The sequence below is a fragment of the Chiloscyllium punctatum genome, chromosome 45, assembly GCF_047496795.1.
Source record: "Chiloscyllium punctatum isolate Juve2018m chromosome 45, sChiPun1.3, whole genome shotgun sequence".
Lineage (NCBI taxonomy): Eukaryota > Metazoa > Chordata > Chondrichthyes > Orectolobiformes > Hemiscylliidae > Chiloscyllium > Chiloscyllium punctatum.
In genome coordinates this window covers 54,419,936-54,443,061 of record NC_092783.1, presented here as the reverse complement: position 1 = coordinate 54,443,061, position 23,126 = coordinate 54,419,936, and the positions used below count along the sequence as shown (strand labels likewise).

At 40.7% G+C, this 23,126-nt stretch overlaps 1 protein-coding gene across 3 annotated transcripts in view; it reads right to left on the bottom strand.

Annotated features, from left to right (window-relative positions):
• Window positions 1-23,126, bottom strand: part of sox13 (SRY-box transcription factor 13) — a 183,943-nt gene that overhangs the window by 111,205 nt on the left and 49,612 nt on the right. For 2 of the 3 annotated variants that reach the window (XM_072563801.1, XM_072563805.1), the window contains exon 2: window positions 19,950-20,060. The exons of the other annotated variant lie outside the window; for it this stretch is intronic. The gene's annotated coding sequence lies outside the window, so the exon portion shown is untranslated. The remainder of the gene's footprint in view (window positions 1-19,949; window positions 20,061-23,126) is intronic. 3 annotated transcript variants of the gene reach the window in all.

Sequence of the window (23,126 nt, the reverse complement as noted above, 5' to 3'; positions counted from 1 at the left end):
AGATGCAATTGGTTATATCTGATCTCTATTCTGTTTCAAATGACGTGTCACAGAAGTATTATTACTGCAACTGCAATGATTCAAATTTGGTTAAAGCATTAAAAGCTGGATATTTAAAACAATGATTGTAAATCAGCACACAATCAAACCAAGGTATTCGATTCTCAAAGTTCGTAAATGTACAAATGTAGAAAAGAGAAACCTGATTCATAGCTCATGACCTTTTACCTAAACACCAAGTCAGTTCAAGACTTATCACTTTTTGTGGGAATTAAAGCAACTTTAAATACAATTAGATATTGGCTTTTTCTTCCAAATTTTGACATGCATTTAGGATGAACCATGGATTACTTTGGAAAAGAAAGGAAGATATATTTATAGAATCCCTACAGTGTGGAAGCAGGCCATTCAGCCCATCAAGTCCACACCGACCCTTTGAAGAGCATCCCACTCTGGAACATCAGCAGTTTTGTGCAAAGTTTGAGTGGAATTTGATCCTACAGCCATGATACCAACAAAGCCCTGGCTGACAAACTCCTTTGGAAACAATGTCAACTCTTATTTATTTAGGCAAAAGTGAGAACTGCAGATGCTGGAAACCCCTCAGAGCATCAATGTAGACTTAACCAGTTTCCTCATTTCCCCTCCCCCCACCTCTCCCCAGTTCCAAACTTCCAGCTCAGCACCATCCTCATGACCTGTCCTATCTGCCAATCTCCCTTCCCACCTATCTGCTCCACCCTCCCTTCTGACCTACCACCTCTATCCCCACCCCCATTCACCTATTGAACCCTTTGCTACCTTCTTCCCAGCCCCACCCCGCCCCCTCATTTATCGCTCCACCCTGGAGGCTCCCTGCCTCCATTCCTGATGAAGGGCATTTGCCCGAAATGTTGATTTTCCTGCTCCTCGCATGCTGCCTGACCTGCTGTGCTTTTCCAGCATCACTCTAATCTAAACTCTATTTATTTAGTTTGTCCAGCTACAATGGAGTGTCACTAAGTTTCTGGGATCTTGCTACTTGCAGGTCTCCTACATTACTACTGCAGCTACACTTCAAAAGCAATTCATGAGTACAAAGTGTTTGGATCATTCTGTAGTCATGAACAGTGGAATATAGATGCAATACATCATTTCTCTTCCAAAGTAACCCATGGTATGTCAAAATTCAGAACAAGTAGTTAGTGTTTAATTGTATTTAAAAGTTTATTTCATTCTCAAAATGCAATTATTCTTGATCTCGCTGGGTGCTTAGACAAATGGTAGTGAACTATGAATCAGTTTTCCTTTTTCTGAATTTAATGTTAATTGACTTTGAGAATTTAACACCTTGTTTGATCATGTGCTGATTTACGGTAACTGTTTTAAATACTCAGCTTTAATGCATTAAACAAATTTGAATAATTCCAGTTGCAACGATAATAGATCGGTGGAATTTCACTTGCAAGACAGATTTTGAGATCAGATGCAATCAACGCTTCGCGATGATTAAGAGATCGTGGGAGTTGTACAAAACAGTGACTCAAGACCTCCAAGAAAGAGAGAAGCTTACGAGACTGAATGGTGTGGCTGTGGCTTCATAGGTTTATTGAATGGGTTAACTGTAGCTAAGCAAATGATCATTTGGGCAATGTCTCTTAACAAGATACGGACAGAAGTCAAATGACACCAGGTTATAGTCCAACAGGTTTATTTGAAATCACAAGCTTTTGGAGCGCTGCTTCTTCATCAGGTGGAGTCTCCAGCACTTTGAAAACTTGTGATTTCAAATAAACCAGTTGGGCTACAACTTGAAGTCGTGTGACTTCTGACCTTGTCCACCCCAGTCCAACTCCAGCACCTCCACAGGATGTTAACTAGATACAAGAGAGAGAGGGGAGGAGGATACTCTGTAAATGTACACTGCTCAAGTAAATCACTGCCTCCAAAAGTATCCACTTTATACTACAGACATAAGGCAAATGTTCAGGCTTGAGAGAGAGAGAGAGAGAGAGAGAGAGAGAGAGAGAGAGAGAGAGAGAGAGAGAGAGAGAGAGAGAGAGAGAGAGAGAGAGAGAGAGAGAGCTCTGAAAATTGTGGTCCTGAGTAAAATTTTGAACATAAATACCAAAAAAAAAACTATTCCTCAACATCTTAACAGAGAGCGCATCTTGGGAAGCACAGAGTATTAAAAGCAGTATAGAAAAGATAAACCTTGAAAATCAAATCAAAACAATTCTGATCGTCCAGCTCAGGCCTGGATGTTGAAGGAAATCATTACCAAAAAGGGTCACAGCCTTGGTTCAGTGGGTAGCACTCTTGTCTTTGAATCAGGCTGTAATAAAGACAAGCCTCACTTCAAAAAGGTGTGACTGCTGTATTGTAAGGAACACCAGGGAGTACGGCTCAATGTATTTCAACTGAAGTCTCAAATGGGTCTGCTCAAGTCATAGAGTCAGAGATGTACAGCATGGAAACAGACCCTTCGGTCCAACCCGTCCATGCCAACCAGATACCCCAACCCAATCTAGTCCCACCTGCCAGCACCTGGCCCATATCCCTCCAAACCCTTCCTATTCATATTACCATACAAATGCCTTTTAAAATGTTGCAATTCTACCAGCCTCCACCACTTCATCTGGCAGCTCATTCCATACATGTACTACCGTCTGCGTGAAAAAGCTGCTCCTTAGGTCTCTTTTATATCTTTCCCCTCTGACCCTAAACCTATGCCCTCTCGTTCTGGACTCCCCAACCCCAGGGTAAAAACTTTGCCTATTTACCCTATCCATGCCCCTCATAATTTTGTAAACCTCTATAAGGTCACCCCTCAGCCTCTGATGCTATAGGGAAGACAGCCCCAGCCTATTCAGCCTCTCCCTATAGCTCAAATCCTCCAACCCTGGCAACATCCTTGTAAATCTTTTCTGAACCCTTTCAAGTTTCACAACATCTTTCCGATAGGAAGGAGACCAGAATTGCATGCAATATTCCGACAGTGGCCTAACCAATGTCCTGTACAGCCACAACATGAACTCCCAACTCCTGTGCTCAATACTCTGACCAAACGCCTTCTTCAAGTGGATGTAAAATAACTGCATTGTCCCATTTTCCTTTTAAGAGGTAGACAGAAATATCCTATTTTCTAGGATTTACCTTTGACCCAACATTACGGCCAAACAAGTCAGCCGCTAGGTTACCTCAATGTTTTCAGCAGAGTCTTGCTTTGCAGATAAAGACGTATGGACCTATATAACAGCAGCACCAGTAAGCCATTTGGCCCCTCACACCTCCTTCAGTAAGACAATGGAAGATCTTGCTAGGTTGCGAATTCTCCACTCCTGTCTGCCCACACCAGACAATAGAATTGAAGTTTATCAAGAATGCATCTATCCTCACCTTAAAAATATTCACTTTGACTGTTATTTGAGGCAGAGAGCTTCAAAGTCGCACAAACCTTAATGAAAGAATAAATCCCCTTGTCCTAGGTCTAAATGCGTGACCCTAACCTTTAAAAGTGGTCCCTAGTTCTGGACTGGCTCTCAAGGGGAAACATCCTTTCTATGCCCACCTTGGTCAAGAACATTCAGGTGGTTAGAAACTTCATGCACTCGATTCGAAACTCCAGGGGAAGCAAGCCAGTCCAACTGATCCTCAACACAAAATGATCAATCCAGTAAACAAATGGTTGTCATATTTCCAAGGAATTTTCTAACTCAGGGAGGTTATTATACATCTCTGGAATAAGCGGGGATTGAACCCAGGCTTCCCACCTCAGAGGCAGGGACACTACCATTGCCACCGTCTCTACATTGTACATCAGTAATTTAAACTCAATTGGCTGTGGAGCAGTTTCAAAGATCCTGAACCAAAAACAAAAGCAGAAGCTGCTGGAAAAGCTCAGCAGGTCTGTCAGCATCTGCGAAGAGAAATCAGATGTTTCGGGTCCAGCGACCCTTCCTCAAATATCCTGACATTGTGAATGACATGATGGAAACACTCATTTTTTTAAAAGAACCATCAATTAAACATAGCAAAGTCAAAGAAAATTGCAGAATGAAATCATCAAATTGAGGACAGTGATCTTCACACAAAGAGAGGAACATCAGGGTGAACCTGGAAAGTGGAACAAAGACAAAATCCCATGGAATTATTGGAAGATGGCTGGAATAAATGGTTATTATTTTTAAGTCAAATATGCTAACATGGAGTACTTTATCTTTCCTAATATCTATTTTTCCCTCAATGTCAGCAATTTGGATTGGATTTCAACTCAGACAGACGGGAAGAAAGTCTTCATCTTCAATAAAGAATCAGATCCACACAGTGTTCTCAGAGATTTCCAACTGGGAGTGAGCATAATTACATAGTTGGTAAAAGGGGAGCTTACTGTTCAGTTTGAGTTTGATTTATTGCTGTCACAGGTACCGAGATACAGTGAAAAGCGCTGTTTTGCATGGTAAAAACAATGACTGCAGATGCTGAAAATCAAATACTGGATTAGTGGTGCTGGAAGAGCACAGCAGTTCAGGCAGCATCCAATGATTTCGCTGCTCGTTGGATGCTGCCTGAACTGCTGTGCTCTTCCAGCACCACTAATCCAGCGCTGTTTTGCATGCTGAGAGAGAGAGAAAGAGAGAAAATCAACATTCGAAAGATCCACTCAAAAGTCTGATAGCTGCGGGGAAAGAAGCTGTTGTCGAATCTGTTTGTAGGTGTATACAATGTGTACATCTTCTGCCTGATGAAAGAGGATGCAAGACTGTGCACAGCTTCCCTCTGGAAGAGTATTATGCTCAAGTACAGCGTTAGTACAGCGTTAGATATTTGATGCTTTATTACCAGAAGTATGGTCTAACAATAATCAGAAATTTAAAGATGGGTTCTGGTGAAACTTCTTTACCCACAAATTATTAGGAATGTGTTACTCACCACCATATGACGTGGTTGGCCAGAATCATATGGAGTGAAAAGACAACTCACTTCCAACCCATGCTTTAATGTTAATTCTGGTCCACCGGAGATTCACCAAGGTCAACATTAGTTAAATGAAACTCCTTAGGCCCAGTCATCACTACTTTTCCCTGGTGATCATAGGATCCCTACAATATGTAAAGAGACCATTCCGTCCATCAGTAATGCACTGACCCACCAAACAGCATCCCACCAAAACCTAGCCCTACCCTCGTAACACCACCAAACCTACACATCCTTAAAATTGTGAGAGGAAACCAGAGCACTTAGGGGAAACCCACACAGACATGTGGAGAATATGCAAAACTCCACACAGACTGTCACCCAAGGGTGGAATTGAACCCGGGTTCCCGAGGCAGCAGTGCGAACCACTGAGCCACTTGATTGCCTCTCCCAATCATGGACTTCAGTGGATTCTTTTCTTCTTCTTGCTCTGCTTCTTAACCAGAAAGACAAAGATTTACTTCATTAAACAGCTTTGCTGCTCAGCATATTTTAAATGGTAATTTCTATAAATTACTCATTTAAATAATCAATTCATTGATTTTTGCGTTTTGTTCATATTTCCTACTGTGACAATCCATAGCTTTCTGAAAGTTGTTCCCTTACCCCAGGAAAAAAAAACACATTGAAATGCGCCCCCACATTTCCAATTCTTGCAAAAAGGTTGGCTAGCCTTGACTCAAAAAAATGAAGAAGGCAGAAGGATACATTAATGGGAATAACAAGCTGAAAATATTTCACAGGGCAGATGACATCAATGAGGAGCGAGAGAGAGAGTAGCATTTCAGGTTGATGATCTTTCAGAAGTATTTTTTGATTTGATTTTATTATTGTCACATGTGCCTAGGTACAGTGAAAAGTTTTGTTTTGCGTGCAGTACAGGCAGATTATAACATACAAAGTGCGTTGGGGTAATGGAATAGAGCGAAGAATACAAGGTTATGGCTGCAAAGAAGGTGCATTAAGCAAGCACCGAGTGTGGTGCTGGAAAAGCACAGCAGATCTGGCAACATCTGAGCAGCAGGAGAATTGATGTTTCGGGCATAATAAACGTGATGGACTATAACCCGGTGTTGCGTGGGTTTTAACATCAGGGGTGAGGTTGTAGGCCGGGGGGCTGAGAGATGAATAGGAGGGGCGGGGGGGAGGGGGGGGTGGGAAGGTAGCTGGGAAAGCAATGGATGGATGAAGGAAGTGGAGAAGGTGATAGGTCAGATCAGATAAATGGGAAAGGTGATGGACAGGTCAAGAGGGCAGTACCAAGTTGGAGCCTTGGAACTGGGACAATGTGGGGGGAGGGACAATGAGGAAACCGGTAAAATCCACATTGATCCCATGTGGTTGCAGTGTCCCAAAGGCGGAATATGAGCCGTTCTTCCTTCAGGAGTCGGATGGTAAGGGTTGGGCGATTGCATTGAGCCAGTGAAAAAGAACACAAGAACATAGCCCCCCAAGCCTTATCTGCCATCTAATACGATCACTCCTGATTTCATCTCAGTCGCAACTCCATTTTCCTGCCCTTTCCCAATAGCCCTTCAACCCATTACTAATTAAAAATATCTATCTCCTTAAATTTACTCAATATTCCTAAATCTACTGCACTCTGGGGTACCAAATTCCAGGTACCCAATTCTGAGAGAAGTAAATTCTCTCCAGCTGTTTTAAATCTGCCAGTGCTTACCTAAAACTCTTGTTCTAGATTGCCACAAGTGCAACATCATTTCTACATATATTTGTCAATCCCCTTTGATATCTGATATACTCCAATTAGATTGCCTCCCATTCTTCTAAACTCAAGTGTTCAATCTCTCTTCAGGTGGGTGAAGGGAAGTGAAAGGATGAAAGACAGGAGAAAATTAAATGACAAAACAAAAAGAGAGTTAGCTGTACAAGATAAATATAGGAAGAAGAAAAACAAAGCATTGGAGAAACTCAACAGACCAAGATCTGCAGAGAGAAACAGAGTTAACATTTCAGGTTTAACAGATGTTAATACTGTTCCCCTCTCCACGAAAACTGCTGGACCAGTTGAGTATCCCCATCATTTTGGTTTTATTTCAAGTTTCTAGTTCCATATTTTTTTTTATTGACTGTCAAGGAGGAGTGAATAGTAGAATGAAGAGCAGCTGCACCCAAAATACGAAATTTTAAAAAAAGGTGTAAAGCAAAGCCAATGAAAGACAAAAAGGAAACAACCATTGACGCAGAGATTAAAGGTTCAAAAATGTTGAATTAATGGAGAGTCTGAATCGCAATAAAGTGCCTAATTCAAAAGGCGTTTTGTTAGAAGTGGGGAAAATTTAAAACGTAAATATATTTAAAGCAAGTGAAAATGAGGGGAGGAAAGAGTGGAAGAAGAACAGAAGTTATCAACCCAATTTATTAACTGCATTTCTCACTCCACATAGGCTGCCTGAGAAATGAAAGTATTGCCAGTATTTTCTGTGTTTATTTTGGATTTTAAGCATCTGCACTATTTCACTCCTGATATGTTGACAATGTGGGTTGAGGAAGAGTGGCTGCACACTCAGACCCAAGGAACAACACCATGTATCAGCTGGGCTCAATAAAGCTTCACTCTTTGGAGGGTCTTGCCCTAGAAGAGAAAGACCATTAAGGGGGGCAAGAGTGTGTGGTGCTGGAAAAGCACAGCAGGTTAGGCAGCATCCGAGGAGCAGGGAAAAAAAAATCAACATTTCGGGCAAAAGCCATTACAGGGGGTGACAATCAGTCTCGTCAAAAAGAGCCGGGTTTCTAGGAAGATCATGAGGAAAAGGAAGAGAAAGAGAAAGAACGACGCAGAGAGCTTGCTGGAGGGAATTACAGAACATAAGGCAAGGCTGCCAAATGGCAGGGTGAGATGAGGGATTATGAAGGAATTCAAATTCAATCTTCTGATGGGAAGAACACATAAAAAATATTTTAACTAACTAGAATAAGCAGGAAAAGTTAGGAGCTTGTTAAAACTAAAACCACAATCTCTTATCAACAATGTTTTTGTTCATTTTTTAGCCACGCAAGTATTAAGGAAGCAACAATCCATCCTTTACTCGCTCACACACAACTATCTGAGACCTCATCTCCTCACCAGCCTCTTGCAGTCTTTACCACGATGGTATCTGGCTCGTGCAAGGTTAATTATCGATCTCTCAAACAGATACAGTGTTCTTAGATGATAGAAGGCAAGAACTGCTCAAAAGGTGTCATTTTCCATTAGAGGCAGCTGGAAGAACGAGACATGGGCTCTCTCCTTCCCCCAAAGTGAAGTCAGTACATGCACTGCAGCGTGTAGCACTCAACCAATAAGTCAGAAAGATTCCAGATTCAATCCCTGCGCCAGCTTCGCTCTACCAGAATATTACCCCTAGCTTCTTGTAGATTTGGACTAAGGAAGAAGTCGTTACAAAGCATCAGTGGGGCGGCACAGTGGTTCAGTGGTTAGAACTGCTGTCTCAGTGCCAGGGACCTGGCTTCAATTCCAGCCTCGGGCAACTGTCTGTGGAGGTTGCACATTCCCCCCTTGTATCTGTGTGGGTTTCCTCTGGGTGCTCCGGTTTCCTACCACGATCCAAAGATATGTAGGTTAGGTGAACCATCTGAGCTAAATTGCCTATAGTGTTCAGGGATGTATAGGTTAGGTGTATTAGTCAGGGGTAAATGTAGGAAAACTAAGGTGGGAGAATGGGTCTGGGTGGGTTGCTCTTCAGGAGGGTCAATGTGGACTTGTTGGGGTAAAGAGCCTATTTCCACCCTGTAGGGATTCTATGATTCTACATTCCCAATTGTTATTGAACAACCTCCTGCAGAAGGAACTTAGCTCTCAAGAACGCCCACCCTCTCCTTCTCTGTCCCCCATCCTTCCCATTGTCAACCCAAACCCGCCAAAAGCACCCACTAGAGGAAACTCAGGGAGATTGAAATGCAACCCCATTCTCAAGATGCAGGTGGAGTTATGGAAGCAGTTCAGAAGGTTTACTAAGCCTTGAAATGAGAGGAGGAAAGGTGAGACAGGCAGGTTTTTTGTATCCTCTGGAGTTTAGATGAGTCAGAGTTGAATTAATTGAGACATACAAAAGTTCCTGAGCGGATTTGACACAGAGGGTGTTGAAAATATGTTTCCTCTTGTGGCGGTTTCTGGGTGGGATGCTCTTCAGAGGGTCAATGTGGGTTCGATGGGCCAAAAGACCTGCCTCCACTCTGTCGGGATTCTATTCTCTGATTCATTCTTTCACTCAATTCTGTTTTACACTTATTGAAGCGATAGTTTCATTGCTGCGGTTCACATTTCCAATCCCTGAAAGCACAGACTTATTGCATGGCTGATCAGGCAGTTAAAGCAGACGGAATGGTATTTAAATCAGAGTCCAGTTTGGACACATTAATGGGCTGAAATTCCACTGATTGTTATTTTTAGAGTATTGGTTAATGGGCTTGTGTAAAATTCCCAGGCATATTAGCTATTGTAACATTTTGACCTCCTTCATAGCACACAGTAGAATTTTAACCCTGGAGTTTTCCAAGAATTCTTTAGGACAGACTAAATGAAATTTGAGCCCAGATATGACAAGTCAGGGAGAAGAGTATTAATTAGACCAAAGATTTGGCTAAAAAATAATGCAATTTAAAGATCTTGTATCCTTTATATCTATTATGGTTACAGTCTGCTCAGCAACAAATGGAAACCACTGTGAATAAAACTCTTAAGGCAATTCTCCTCATTCCTACATTGGTAATGTCTCAGCTCGAATCAGACGCTCTCAGTCCTTCAGAGTTAGTGTTATTCCACCAGTATCACCATCAGCCACCACTCTAGGCAATTCAAACTGCCTTGATCTCACTACGGTGTAAGTGGCAGCGCAAAGGTGAATGAGGCTGCCACATTTGCTCGAGAAAATAAACTCATCTCAAACTCCTGGACAATTCTGCAGATGATATGAACGGTGCTATTTTTCTGGTTTAAGAGATAGCTGGAGTCTTCAGCCCACCCACAGTGCCCAGTTACACAGTCTTCTCAGTCACACTCTGCAAAACCGCCAGTGGCAAGCTGCAGAATTCAAATCAGGCAGTGGAGACTTTTGTGGGTGCAGCACTTTGTAGCCCTGGGCATAGCAGTTTTACAGAAGCCCGATAAAGAAACAGAGAAATTCCACTGCATTCACAGGCAATGTTGCAATGTTGCTTCTAGTCTCAGACCTGACACTCTCCTGTTCCTCACTCAAGTTGTTGTCCTACACATAGAGGTCTTGCTAGCAAGTAGGGGCAGGCTATCTAGCAGTCAGAACATTGCAAAGGAAATGCAATCCTGGCACCATCTAATGCCCGCACAGTGGCTATTCCAGCAAGACACGCCACTGCCACTGAGGAGTAGGAATGCTAATCAATTTTCCCTTTTCCAGTGCAAGACACGGAGAACATTTCTAGCTTCTCCCATGTTATCCCTGATTCAGTTAACTCAGATTGAACTTGGAGCATATCTCATTGGATTGATCCATTGGGAGGCTCAAACATGCTTTTAGATCTAGAGCACGCAATTAGGATAGATCCTAAGTAGATTATACGTTGTTAAAAAGCATAACAACAGCAGATATCAGCCTTGAGCCTCCTCCTTACCGTACTGTTGAATTTTTAGACAATGCTCCCCTCTCCCACATTAGCGTGCTGAAGGCCAAAGAAAAGTCACTGCAGCTACATCACTGAAAATAAAGACGAGGCAATTTTGCAGCAAGAACTCTTTCACAATATATGTATTTATTCAGTTCAGCAGAAGGGAAGAAATTCACACCAGATATAATCAGTGGCATGTTGCTGTATTACCAACTTTATTACAGCACATTAACATTCTCATTGACACCAAACTGCGAGTTGCTCTCTTAATACTAGCAGATTCTAAATGTTTCCCTCCTCAATCCCAAATTTAAAGAATCTCACTCAAAATGCACCAACAAGTCACCCATGCGATTGCCTTAGTGGTATTATTGCTGGACTATTAATCCAGAGACCCAGCTAATGCTCTGGGGACCAGGATTCAAATCCTGCCAAGGCAGATGGTAGAATTTGAATCGAATAAAAATGTGGAACTAAGAGTCCAATGACGACCATGAATCCATTGCAGATTGTCAGAAAACCTGTCAGGTTCACTAACATCCTCGAAGGAAAGAAACTGACATCCTTACCTGGTCTGGCCTACATGTGACTCGAGACAAACTGCAATGTGATTGGGCAATTAGGAATGGGCAATAAATGCTGGCATAGTCAGTGTCGTTCATATCCTGTGAATGAATGTTTTTAAAAAGTGCCCTTTGTTATCACCTCTTTGGCTACTAGAAAAACATCTCTTTGTTTGTTCTAGCTAAAGTCCTTGTGGTTTTAAACAACATGCATTTTGCTAAAAAGAAAACGTTCTGTTGAGACTTTTACTTTTCTGCTCATCAGGACAGTTTGCAAGAAATGCCAATTTAAAGAGAGAACAACATTTTTTACAGTACAAGAAGAGTGTGCTGGTTACTTGGAAGACTGATAGAGAAATTTACCATGATGAATGCACCAATTAGGTGATGATTGACCATTAACTGCCAAATATTTTCAAAATTTGGCAGTTAACTGTCAGTCATTGTCTAAATATTGTTTTCCCAGCAACATTCAAGTTGTGTACAAGCAAATGGCTAAAAGTACATTTTGTAGTATAGCCACTTGTAATGGAGTAAACACATCCAAACTGCATCCTACATTTGGGAAATATAATATTAAATATACCACTGAAATGTCTCAAGTAGAATTGAACTATTTGTCTTTTACAATTCATTTCTGTTGGTTTCAATGGTAGATTGTATGTACTGGAACAAAGATCAGTAATATTAAATAAACACGTTCACAGCTTTATCTAATGGGAAGATTAAAGACTAGATTTGGTATAAGGACAGAGCACAAAGTTTGAGCACAAAGTATCTTTACATCTACAAAGGAAACGGAAGCAGTCCTCAGCAATACAATTAAGAACAGCAGTTTGAGACAAAAAAATATTGTGAGCGACAGCGTTCATTTCAGTTCAAAAGCCGCTACAAATTGCATAAAGCAACTAAAATATTGAGCAAAACAAAATCCGTTACAACCAAGTCAGAACGTTACAATAGAAAAGAAAAGGACAATTCAGCCCGATCATAAAACTTCTAGCTGTCTGAAAAGGCAATCCAATGTATGCCACTTCTCCCCCAAGGCCCTGCTAATTGCTCCTTTACAAGTGGGCATTCAATTCCAACATGAAACTTTGCTCTGAATCGGCTTCCACCACCATTTCAGGCTATGCAACCCAGATCAGAACAATGCAATATCTTTCCTTTTGCCATATTTGCATCTGAAATGAATGGAGTCGGATATTTTCCAAATGTTCAAAAGAGAAAAGGCACAGTTGTATTTATACAGAGTGTTTCAGAACCTCCAGACACCCCGATGCACCTTATGGCCATTAAAGTACTTTGGAATTGCAGTTACCCTCGTATCATAGCAAACACCGTAACTAATTTACACACAGCAAGTTCCCACAAAAAACACTGTTATAATAGCACATTATTTATCTCAGTCTGCATCATAAAAACAGATTTAAGATACCGGCCAAGGCACCACAGAGAATTTTCTTATTCCTCTTCAAATTTGGTGCCATGGAACATTTTTCCATCCAGAAGACCCAAAGCCTTGCTTTAGCATCTCACTTGAAATTTGCACTGCCAAGAACCAATGTTAAAATACATAGGATTGATGCAGGAAAACTTGCTTAAAAAGTTATTTTTCAGTAAAAAAAAACTGCACTTTTTTTTGTTAAGGACAAAGTCAGCTTGCAAAACCAATATGGTCAACTCCCTTCACAACAATGTGAGGTTGCTGATAAGGATTACACATACCTAACAAAAGGAATATGCAGGGGAATTGTATGATGACACTCACACTAACATAATACTGGCTCTAATGATTAAAACACAGTTGGATGAAGCAACTTCAGGTCCCCATGTCTTAGCAACTTTCTAAATGTACTAATTTCACTCAACGATTTGACCAACGTGACTGTTACATAGCACTTAAGGTTTCAAGGATTAATTAAAAATAAAGCTTTAGAAACTGAACAATTTCCAAACTCAGTGCAGTAGCTGATCCTCTCTACTTAAAAGCAGCTTATTAATAAGGTGGTCTATAACTGATTAGAGCCATTTAGCTCGAAAGGAGACCCTTCAGTCCAACTCATCCATGCGGACCAGATTGAATGACCATTTACCATGCAACCTCTACATAATACACTGTCAAAATAAAATCCATTCCAAATATCTCAACATAAATTGAATTGTGTGGAGATGCATTGAAGTTAGTCTCGTCCACTTCAGATTCATGCTGAAGCTAATGAGACTCTTGGGGATAAAAGCACCCTTACTCTGAGGTTTGTTGGATATTCTTGCTTCTTTTTAAAGTCTGACATCTGAAAGGAATAAAAATTTTGGATTCTCTCAGATACAAGAACTAATCATTTTGTCTTCTTTTTAAAATGGATTTAGTTTTGTGATTTATACTCTTGATAAGCCAAAGTTGCATAAATCCATATGTATACTTTCAATTTAAGTTGTCTTGACTAGTTTTCTGTTTCAACCCAACTCGGTCAACCCAACTCTTATTCCCTTGTTATATCCATATAATATACCTAGCAATATCCAGTGAGAAGATTCTCAATGATCCTTATCCAGGAAAATTACAATCTAGTTAAGAAACAAAAAATTAGATTTTAAACAATTGGGAAAGGGGAAGCATTATTGGCTGGCTTTCTTCCTTAGATTAGGTTCCCTACAGTGTGGAAACAGGCCCTTCAGCCCAACAAGTCCACACCACTTAGTTGGGAGACAAGGTGGATTCTATTGGCCTTGGAGTCTGGTTTCCTATAGTCGAAATGGAAGGATATTAAATTGAGGGAAACAACTGATCTCAATAGCACCTGATGTGGAGTTAACGATCATAAACACCAAAGCACCTCTAACAATGCACACTCTTTCAGTACCTCTTGGAGTATTAATATTGATTTATATGTTCAAGTACCACAGAGGGATTCAAACGCTCTACCTTCGGGCTCCAAAGTGAGAGTGCTACCAACTGAGCCACTACTGAAACAGTGGACAACCAAAGCAATTGCCCAGGTATGCAGATCATTAAAATGGCATAGGCGATAGTGACAATTATCAAAAAGCCTCATGAAGCATTGGCCTTTATATCCAAAGTTCTAGAATTCAGGAGTAAAGAAGTTATGTTTCAGTGATAAGAAGCCCTGGTTAAAATCAAACCCATGAGCAGTTTTAGGTATCATATCTTAGGAAGGACATTAAACCTTTGGGGGAGCAGAATAGATTTACCGTAATATCTGAATTCCCAAGGGTTAAACTACAAGGAGAGACCGTGGTTCTATTTACAAGGTTTAAGAGATGATTTTCATCAAACTTCTCAAGATATTAAGGGGATAAAACAGGGGGTCAAGAGAAACTATTTCTAATGCTTGATAGATACAGGCACCAGAGCATCTAAAATTAAAAGGCAAGACTTGCAGGACTGAAATTAGGAACCATTCTTACACACAAAAGTCTGGTCGAAGTTTGGATGACCACCCTGAAAAGACACACAATCCTAGATTCCAGGGTAACAGTTGATCTAAAGATTAGCCAATATAGTTTCAGATATAGGGCAAAAGGGGAATAAAGGTTTCAGACCAGCTGTGTTAGCAGTGAATGGCCAAAACTAGTTCAAGGGGTTAAGTGACCAATTTCTGTTCCAAACCTAAAACAGAAACACTCGGCAGGTCTGGCAGTCCCTGCGGAGAGAGAAACAGAGTTAATATTTCAGGTCGAGACCATTCACATTTCTAACATTTCCCCAGTTCTGATGAAACTTCTTAAAGAAGGCAAAATGGTGGTTGGGGTGTGTGTGGGGTGGGGGCAAAACCAAACAAAAAAAAGCATCACAAAAAGGAAATAGAAAACAAATAAGATGAACAAGGAGTACCCAGTTACTTGCTAATCACTCCAGTCCACTCACTAACTCATTTAGTAATGTGCACACTGAATGCTTAAAAGCTTACCTTTCAGCAAGTAACATTGCAAAAGAAAGCATGTACAGTAACCCCCTCACCCCCAAATAATCCTTTCTGCAAGAAGAAGCAGCTAGGAACATTCAAGGTTTACTCTCAACTTCATCTAAACCTTTTAGTGGCAGGTTGTCACAATCCTGTGTACACACACACACACACACACACACACACACACACACACACTCAGCAGCTGGGACCCAGAAGAAAGAAATGATAAAGACAACATAATGACGTAGAGTCCACCATCAGAACACTGGCTAAGTCAGCCTGGCTCCAAAACTAGATCCTGTCTAGTGAGTATATCATCAGATCACGGATGATGATGAAACCTCATTCTAATTCCTTCAGAACTCGGCATCTGCTTTCAGCACTTCTTAATTCACAAGATTGGAGTTAAAGTAACTAGTTATTTCAGGCCAAACCAGGAAATGCTCAAACGGTCCTTCCTCTTTACAGCACATCTCTCAGGGATCAGGATAATAACATTTTAACAGCCGAGATAGACAAATGATAACAGTGTAATGCTAAATCTATTATAGGATGACGTGGAAGTTGAGGAAGCGAAAGAGTTTATATCGTTTCAAAGGTCATGGGAAGGATGACTTAAGTGCAATAGGATTGAGGTCTGGGTATTTTTAAATCCTAGCTATTTCCACCAGTTCAGGATAATAGACCCCACAAACATTCACTTCCAAAATATGGAGTGTTATAGTTTTCAGCCAAATATCCAAATGTTAGTCAGCAAAAATCCAACAGTACAATCACAGTCAGGTGCTCTACTTAAATATCAGACTGAATATACTCTCAAAGTAAGACCTGGGCTCTAAACCAAGCACAAGGTCAGTAAAATTTATATTGGAATGTGCACTGGGAATCATAAAACTTGCCGTTTCTACACATAAAAATAAGAGATTAAATTTCTCAAATCTCAGGTGGTGAAGGGAAAATGTATTGGAATCTAGTCCTTACTTACAATCAAACATTTAGCTAGGGCACACACTGAATATTGTAGTATTTCAACATATTCCCTTTTATTTCCCTGCTGTTGTACAATTTATATTTCGTTAACCTGCTAGGACAAGTTACAGCACACTCCCGTGGTCATCACGGTGGGATTGAACCTTTCTCCCTTCTGGCCCAGGGGCAAGGACACTGTCACTGCATCAGAAGACCCAGACAACTGTGTCTGGTATGCCTCGGAGGTCAGTTAGCTGGATGGCTGGTCTGCAATGAAGTGTGATGCTTATAGTGTGGGTTCAATTCACACACTAGCTGAGGTTACCATAAAAGGATTCACCTTCTCACTCTTTCCCCTTATCCAAGACATAGTGACTTTCAGGTTAAACCACCATCAGTTGTCTCTCTGTAATGAGAGAGCCGTCCTGTGGTTTGATAGGATAATGGCAAATTGACCTTTATCATTCAAGTGCTAACCAGGCCTAAGTGTGCTTAGTATACAAGAATTAGAGGAGATGAGGAATATTCAGACCAATGAGCCCATAGGCAGCTGGTGCTATGTACATGAATATCAGTAAGTCCCCAACATCACATGAATACAATTAACCATCACCACTGACTTCAGAATGTGTTATCTTCAAAACAGAAGCTACATTCTTAAATGATGACACTCTTTCCAGCATTATGGCATAAAAGGCAAATTAAACAAAATCCTTTTTATTTTTTGTTGGTTAGAAAAGCTGAGAACTGCTCACTCTTATGGAGTCAGCTCAGATGTTTCCCTTTGAAAATTAACCCACAAGAGACAGCAATAGATTTGCAATAGGTCATGGAGCATCTCAATTCTTCCAACCAATAGAAGGTGTTGCAATTTTCAGTGAATAAGTAGCAATTTATTAAACGGGTTGTCAACAAACAAAAGCTGTGCAACATGCATAGAATCACAGTGAACAGCAGGATATCAAAAGGTGCATCTTTGGAACAAAGCATTGATTTAATCACATCAGATCTTCATGAAAATTGCCACTATTTTCCAGGACTGATTTTACTCTCCCCGGTCCCTCCCCAATCCTACGCCTTTTTCCATAACAAAATCTTGTCTCAGTTAAAAAGCCAACACAATAATCCATTCTTGTCTCCTTTGTGAGAACTTCGAGCAAAACATTGTGATTGCAATAGGATTAAGATACCAACTACAGGAAGGATGCATATATACAAAAGCTGAAGAAGAATGAGGCAAATGTTCAGAGGAGCACAAACAACAGCAATACTGTAAAAGAAAAGACTGCTTAGAAAACAGAATTACCTGACAGAATAATCTGTCCACGTGCACCGTACTGCCTTACGCATCTCTATCGTTGGAAATGTATCTCCGGGTGAACACTTACCAAGAAGTGTTCTTAACATAAACAAGTCTTATCAAAGCCTGAATCTCAAAAGGCAGCAACTTTGTTATCATAGCTGGTAGGAGCTAGGGTTTAGAGAAGAAACCTCAAGACAAATCTGATGAAAAAAATTAATGATGGGTTTGTCACAAAAGGGACAGAGACTTCTGATCATTGTGGAAATTTTTGTTTCAAGCCTACATGTGATGTGGGGTGCTGTTACAAAAAACAATATTTTTTTTATCTCCAGCTGCCCAGAGAGCAGTTATGAGTCAGCCACATTGTTATGGGTCTGGAATTACATGTCGGCCAGACCAGGTAAGGACAGATTTCCTTCTCTAAAAGAGTCTTGAGTGAACCACATGGGTTTTTACAACCATCAACAGGAGGTACATGGTCACCATTAGGCAAGCTCTTAATTCCAGACTTTATTGTTTTTTGATTCAACTAAAATTCTATCATCTGTCTTGTCCCCAAAATGATGTGGTGAAAATGTGGGTAAGTGGAGCGGAGTCTGCGAAAAGACTAGCTATGATCTTATTGAGTGGCAGAGCAGGCTCAAGGGCTGGAGGGCCTACTCCTCCTCCTAGTTCTTATGTTAGCCTGGGGGTTCCAGTTAACTAGTCGAGTGACATTACAACATGCCACCTACTCTTCAGAAGAGCCATAAACTGAGGAATGGTTAAGATGCTTCAATGAAAGATGCACAAATAAAACTTTTAAAATTAAAACAAAAATGTTTAAATTACAATACAAGATAGGATGCACTTGAACAGCAATGGAAATGTGTCTGTCCTACTTCCCCTATAATAATCTTAAAAGCCATATAGACAGATGCACCCACAAAAGAGATTACTGAAAAACAAACAGCCCGAGTAACTTGCATTCTGAAATATATACAGGTCATTCCGTTATAACCCGCATTTAGGCAATGCAAATTCGCTCTAATGCGATTGACGAATTGGGGACACTGTTTCTAAAGCATGAACTTTTAAAACTTGTGTTGGCTGTAACATGATTACAACACTTTAAGTGATGTTTCTAAAGCGTGACTTTTCTACAGCGCGGGGTTGCACAAGAACACGACCATTGCATTATAAAAGAACTGACTGTAAAGGGCACGTCATGGACACTCAAGTCATGAACCACAACATACCCCAAAGTCTTTTTACCTACTAAAACATCAGACAAGTAGCTGAGGTCACACTTCAGTTTGTTGACGGTGTTGACTCTTTCGTCTGAAGACCATGATGGCCAAATGAGAGTTCCCAAAATCCTAGCCATCCTTGCTCACCTCCAGGTTTAAATCACTTGTCCTTGAAACCAAATTATTAACAACGCAGTTCAGAAGTTATGCACATAAAAGGATATAGATCAGTTCGATAGTCGGGCAGAGAAATGGCAAATGGAGTTTAATCTGGCCAAGTACAAGATGATGCATTTGGGAGGTAAAATGCAAGGGGCAAGTACACAGTAAATGGCAGGACCCTTAGGAGCATTGATTTATCGAGGGATTCTAGAGTGCTAGCGCATAGCTTTCTGAAAGGTGAAACACAAGTCCATAAGGTGGCAAAGGATTTTTTATGGCATGCCTACTTACAAAAGTTGGCAAGTCATGTTGCAGCTATATACAACTTCAGTGAGGTCACTTTTGGAGTACTGTGCGCAGTTCTGGTCACCGCACTATACGAAGGATGTGGAGACATTGTAGAGAGAGTGTGCAAAAGAAATTTAACAGGACGTTCCAAAAACGGAAATTGCTGGGAAAACTCCAAATCTGAAGAAGGGTCACTAAACTAGAGCTGAAATGTTAACTCTGCTTTCTCTCCACAGATGCACCAGATCTGCTCATTTCTCCAGCAATTTTTGTTTTCCAGCATCTATAATTGTTTGGGTTTTTATTTGTTTACCAGGATGCTACCTGGATTGGAGTGTATTTGCTATAAAGAGAGGTTGGACAAACTTGGATTGTTTTTGTTAGAACATCAGAGACAGAGGAGTGACCCGATAGAAGTTATTAAAAATGGATAAGACAGATAGTTAAGAGTATTTTTCCACCAGGGTGCAAATGTCAAATACTGGGACATAGGTTTAAGGTGAGAGGGGGAAAAGATTTAAAGGAGTGTGCAAGGCAAGTTTTTTTTTTACACAGAGGGTGGTAAGTGCCTGGAATACACTGCCGGGAGGTGATAAAAGCAGATATGAAAGCAATATTTAAGAAGCATTTAGACATATTCGTGAACAGGCAGGGAATAGAGAGAGGTGGACCATGGTAAATGGGATCAATTCAGAATGGCATCACGGTTGGCACAGACATGTTGGCCGAAGGGTCTGTATTGTTCTTGATTCAATCCCACATAGACCTAGAAGATGCACATATGGCCCAATTCCAGCTGGATCCAGAACACTGCGACTGGTGGGATAGTGGTTATTTAACTGGACTCATTATACAGTGACCAAGACTAATTAATGAGAGTTGGAGATTCAAATCCCACCACAGCATTCAGTTAGCAATTTTTAAAAAAAAATTGGAAGACACTTACTATTGCTTGGAGGACTTGAGTTTCGATGGACTATGGAATAACAATGGATTTTATTTCCAGCTCAAGTTTTCTACAGTCCTTCAAGTTTTGTGGAAATACCTGGAGTGGTTCCTGTAAAAGAAGTGATTGGAAAAGGTCATTATGGACATGAGCAAGGTATTTTTCCCAGGATACTAAAAGAGATGACGGGAGAAATAATAAATGCACTTGTGGTAATTTTACAAAATTCGCTGGACTCTGGGGCAGTTCCAGCAGATTGGAAATTTAGATATTTTCTTGAACAATGAAGGAATTAAGGGTTACGGTATGAAAGTTGGTAAGTGGAGCTGCGGCCACAAAAAGATCAGCCATGATCTTATTGAATGGCGGAGCAGGCTCAATGGACCAGATGGCCTACTCCTGCCCCAAGTTATAATGTTGGTATGCTCATCCATTTCAGAAAAGAAAACACACATGTTGACTTCAAGTTGAAACTGATTTGCTCTTCTGAAAGAGACGCTTGTACTTCCTGAACAAGCTGTGTCTGCAGATTGTCCAGAGATAACATGACTAGTGACTTAATAATGTATGCTACCACATTGTATGCTTTATTCTTTTGGTTGGTCAAAGGCTTAAGTCAGGGTGAGACTTCATTATGGCTGGAGTATAGTTAAGAAGTGCACTTAAAACTTTTAATGTCCAACTTTAATTAATTAAATAGAATTGGGATGGTAGGGTAGGTGATGTGTTGCAGCTGTAGTATGTGGGAGCTCCTAGACACTGGTGTGATCCATGTTGTCCACATCTGGAGCAAATGTTCCAGGGAGGATGAGCAAACTGACTAAAGCTCCATTGTACACAGCCACATTCAACTGGGGGAGAAAAGAGGAATATGGTAGCAATAAGGAACAGTATATTTAAGGGAATAGGCACTGTTCTCTGCAGCAAAAATAATCTCAAAGGCTGTGTTAGCTACATGGTACTAAGGTTAAGGACCATCTCTTCTGGGCTCGAGGAGAACTTTAAGTGGGAGGTGAAAGTTCCTGTTAACATAATGCACACTGATACAATAACATAGGTGGGACTATAGAATCCCTTCTGTTTGGATCAGGCCTCCTTTAGCCCAACAAGTCCACACCGACCCTCCAAAGAGTAACCCACCCAGACCCATTCTTCTACCCTATTCCTCTACATTTCCCCCAATATAATGCACCTAACCCACATATCCCTGAACACTATGGGCAATTTAGCATGGCTAATTGACCTAGCGTGCATATCTTTGGTTTGTGGGAAGAAACTGGGCCACCATGAGGAAACCCACAGGGACAGGAGGACAATGTGCAAACTCCACACAGACAGTCACCTGAGACTAGGAAATAAGTTCTCAAGGGATTATAGATATTCAGGCGAAATTAAAAAGCAGAGCAATAAAGTTAATAATTTTAAGATTACTATCAGAGATACGTACAAATTGGTATACACTGAATAAGATTACAGTGATAAGTTCATGGCTCAAAGACTGGTACAAGAGATATGGATTTGGATTCATGATGCACTGGCACCATCCCAGCACTGGGATATGAAAGAGCTGTTCTTTTGCATCATACTAGACCAGAATCCTGGTGAATTGAACATCTCAGGATGGTTGATAGGACTTTAATTAGTTGTGGGACAGGGATTCAACTGAATGCAAACTATAAACCAATTTTTAAAAATGTGACAGCAGAGGTGCAGGGTAATAAAGATGTGAATGATAAGGAAAGTGTGACAGGAAGGGGTAACATCTAGAATCAGAATTAATAACAGTAGCGACAAGTCAAAGATAAAAGTTGTGCATGCAGCATTTATAGCAAGATAAATGAATTGATAGCGGAATTAAAAATAAATTAATGTAACTTGATAGCTATTACAGAGATATGGTTTCAGGGTGACCAAGACTATGCACTCAATATTCAGGGGTATTCAACATTCCGGAAGAACAGGCAAAATAAAAAGGGGAAATGAAAGTGAGTCAGTGTTGCTAATAAAGAATAGCATCAGTGTGACAGTGAGTATGAATATGGGAGGATTGGAGATTGTGATGTGCAAAGAGTTTTGATGGAAAGGAGGCATAGTGGGAATCTTTAATGGGCACATGAAGAGTTGACTCAGTGTAGCACAATGTAAGCAGGACATGACAATTGTCATGAATGATTTTAATCTGCATATTGACCCAGATGGACAAGTGTATCAGCGATTGTTTCTGAAAGCTGTATGAGAAACAAACTTGTAAGGAGATCTCAGCTATCTGTAAAAATAATAGGGTAGTTATGGTCGGGGATTTTAACTTTCCAAACATCGACTGGGGCTGCCATAGTGTTAAAGGTTTAGATGGAGAGGAATTTCTTAAGTGTGTACAAGACAATTTTCTGATTCAGTATGTGGATGTACCTACTAGAGAAGGTGCAAATCTTGACCTACTCTTGGGAAATAAGGCAGGGCAGGTGACTGAGGTGTCAGTGGGGGAGCACTTTGGGGCCAGCAACTATAATTCTATTTGTTTTAAAATCGTGATGCAAAAGGATAGACCAGATCTAAAAGTTGAAGTTCTAACTTGGAGAAAGGCCAATTTTGACGGTATTAGGCAAGAACTTTCGAAAGCTGATTGGAGGCACATGTTCGCAGGAAAATGGGAAGCCTTCAGAAATGAGATAACAAGAATCCAGAGAAAGTATATTCCTGTCAGGGTAAAAGGGAAGGCTGGTAGGTACAGGGAATGCTGGATGACTAAAGAAATTGAGGGTTTGGTTAAGAAAAAGAAGGAAGCATATGAAAAGGTATAGACAGGATAGATTGAGTGAATCCTTAGAACAGTATAAAGGAAGTAGGAGTATACTTAAGAGGGAAATCAGGAGGCCAAAAAGGAGACAGGACATAGCTTTGGCAAATAGAATTAAGGAGAATCCAAAGAGTGTTTACAAATACATTAAGGACAAAAGGGTAACTAGGGAGAGAATAGGGCCCCTCAAAGATCAGCAAGGTGGCCTTTGTGTGGAGCCACAGAAAATGGGGGAGATACTAAATGCACATTTTGCATCAGTAGTTACTATGGAAAAGGATATGGAAGATATAGACTGTAGGGAAATAGATAGTGACATCTTGCAAAATGACCAGATTACAGAGGAGAAAGTGCTGGATGTCTTGAAACGGTTAAAGGTG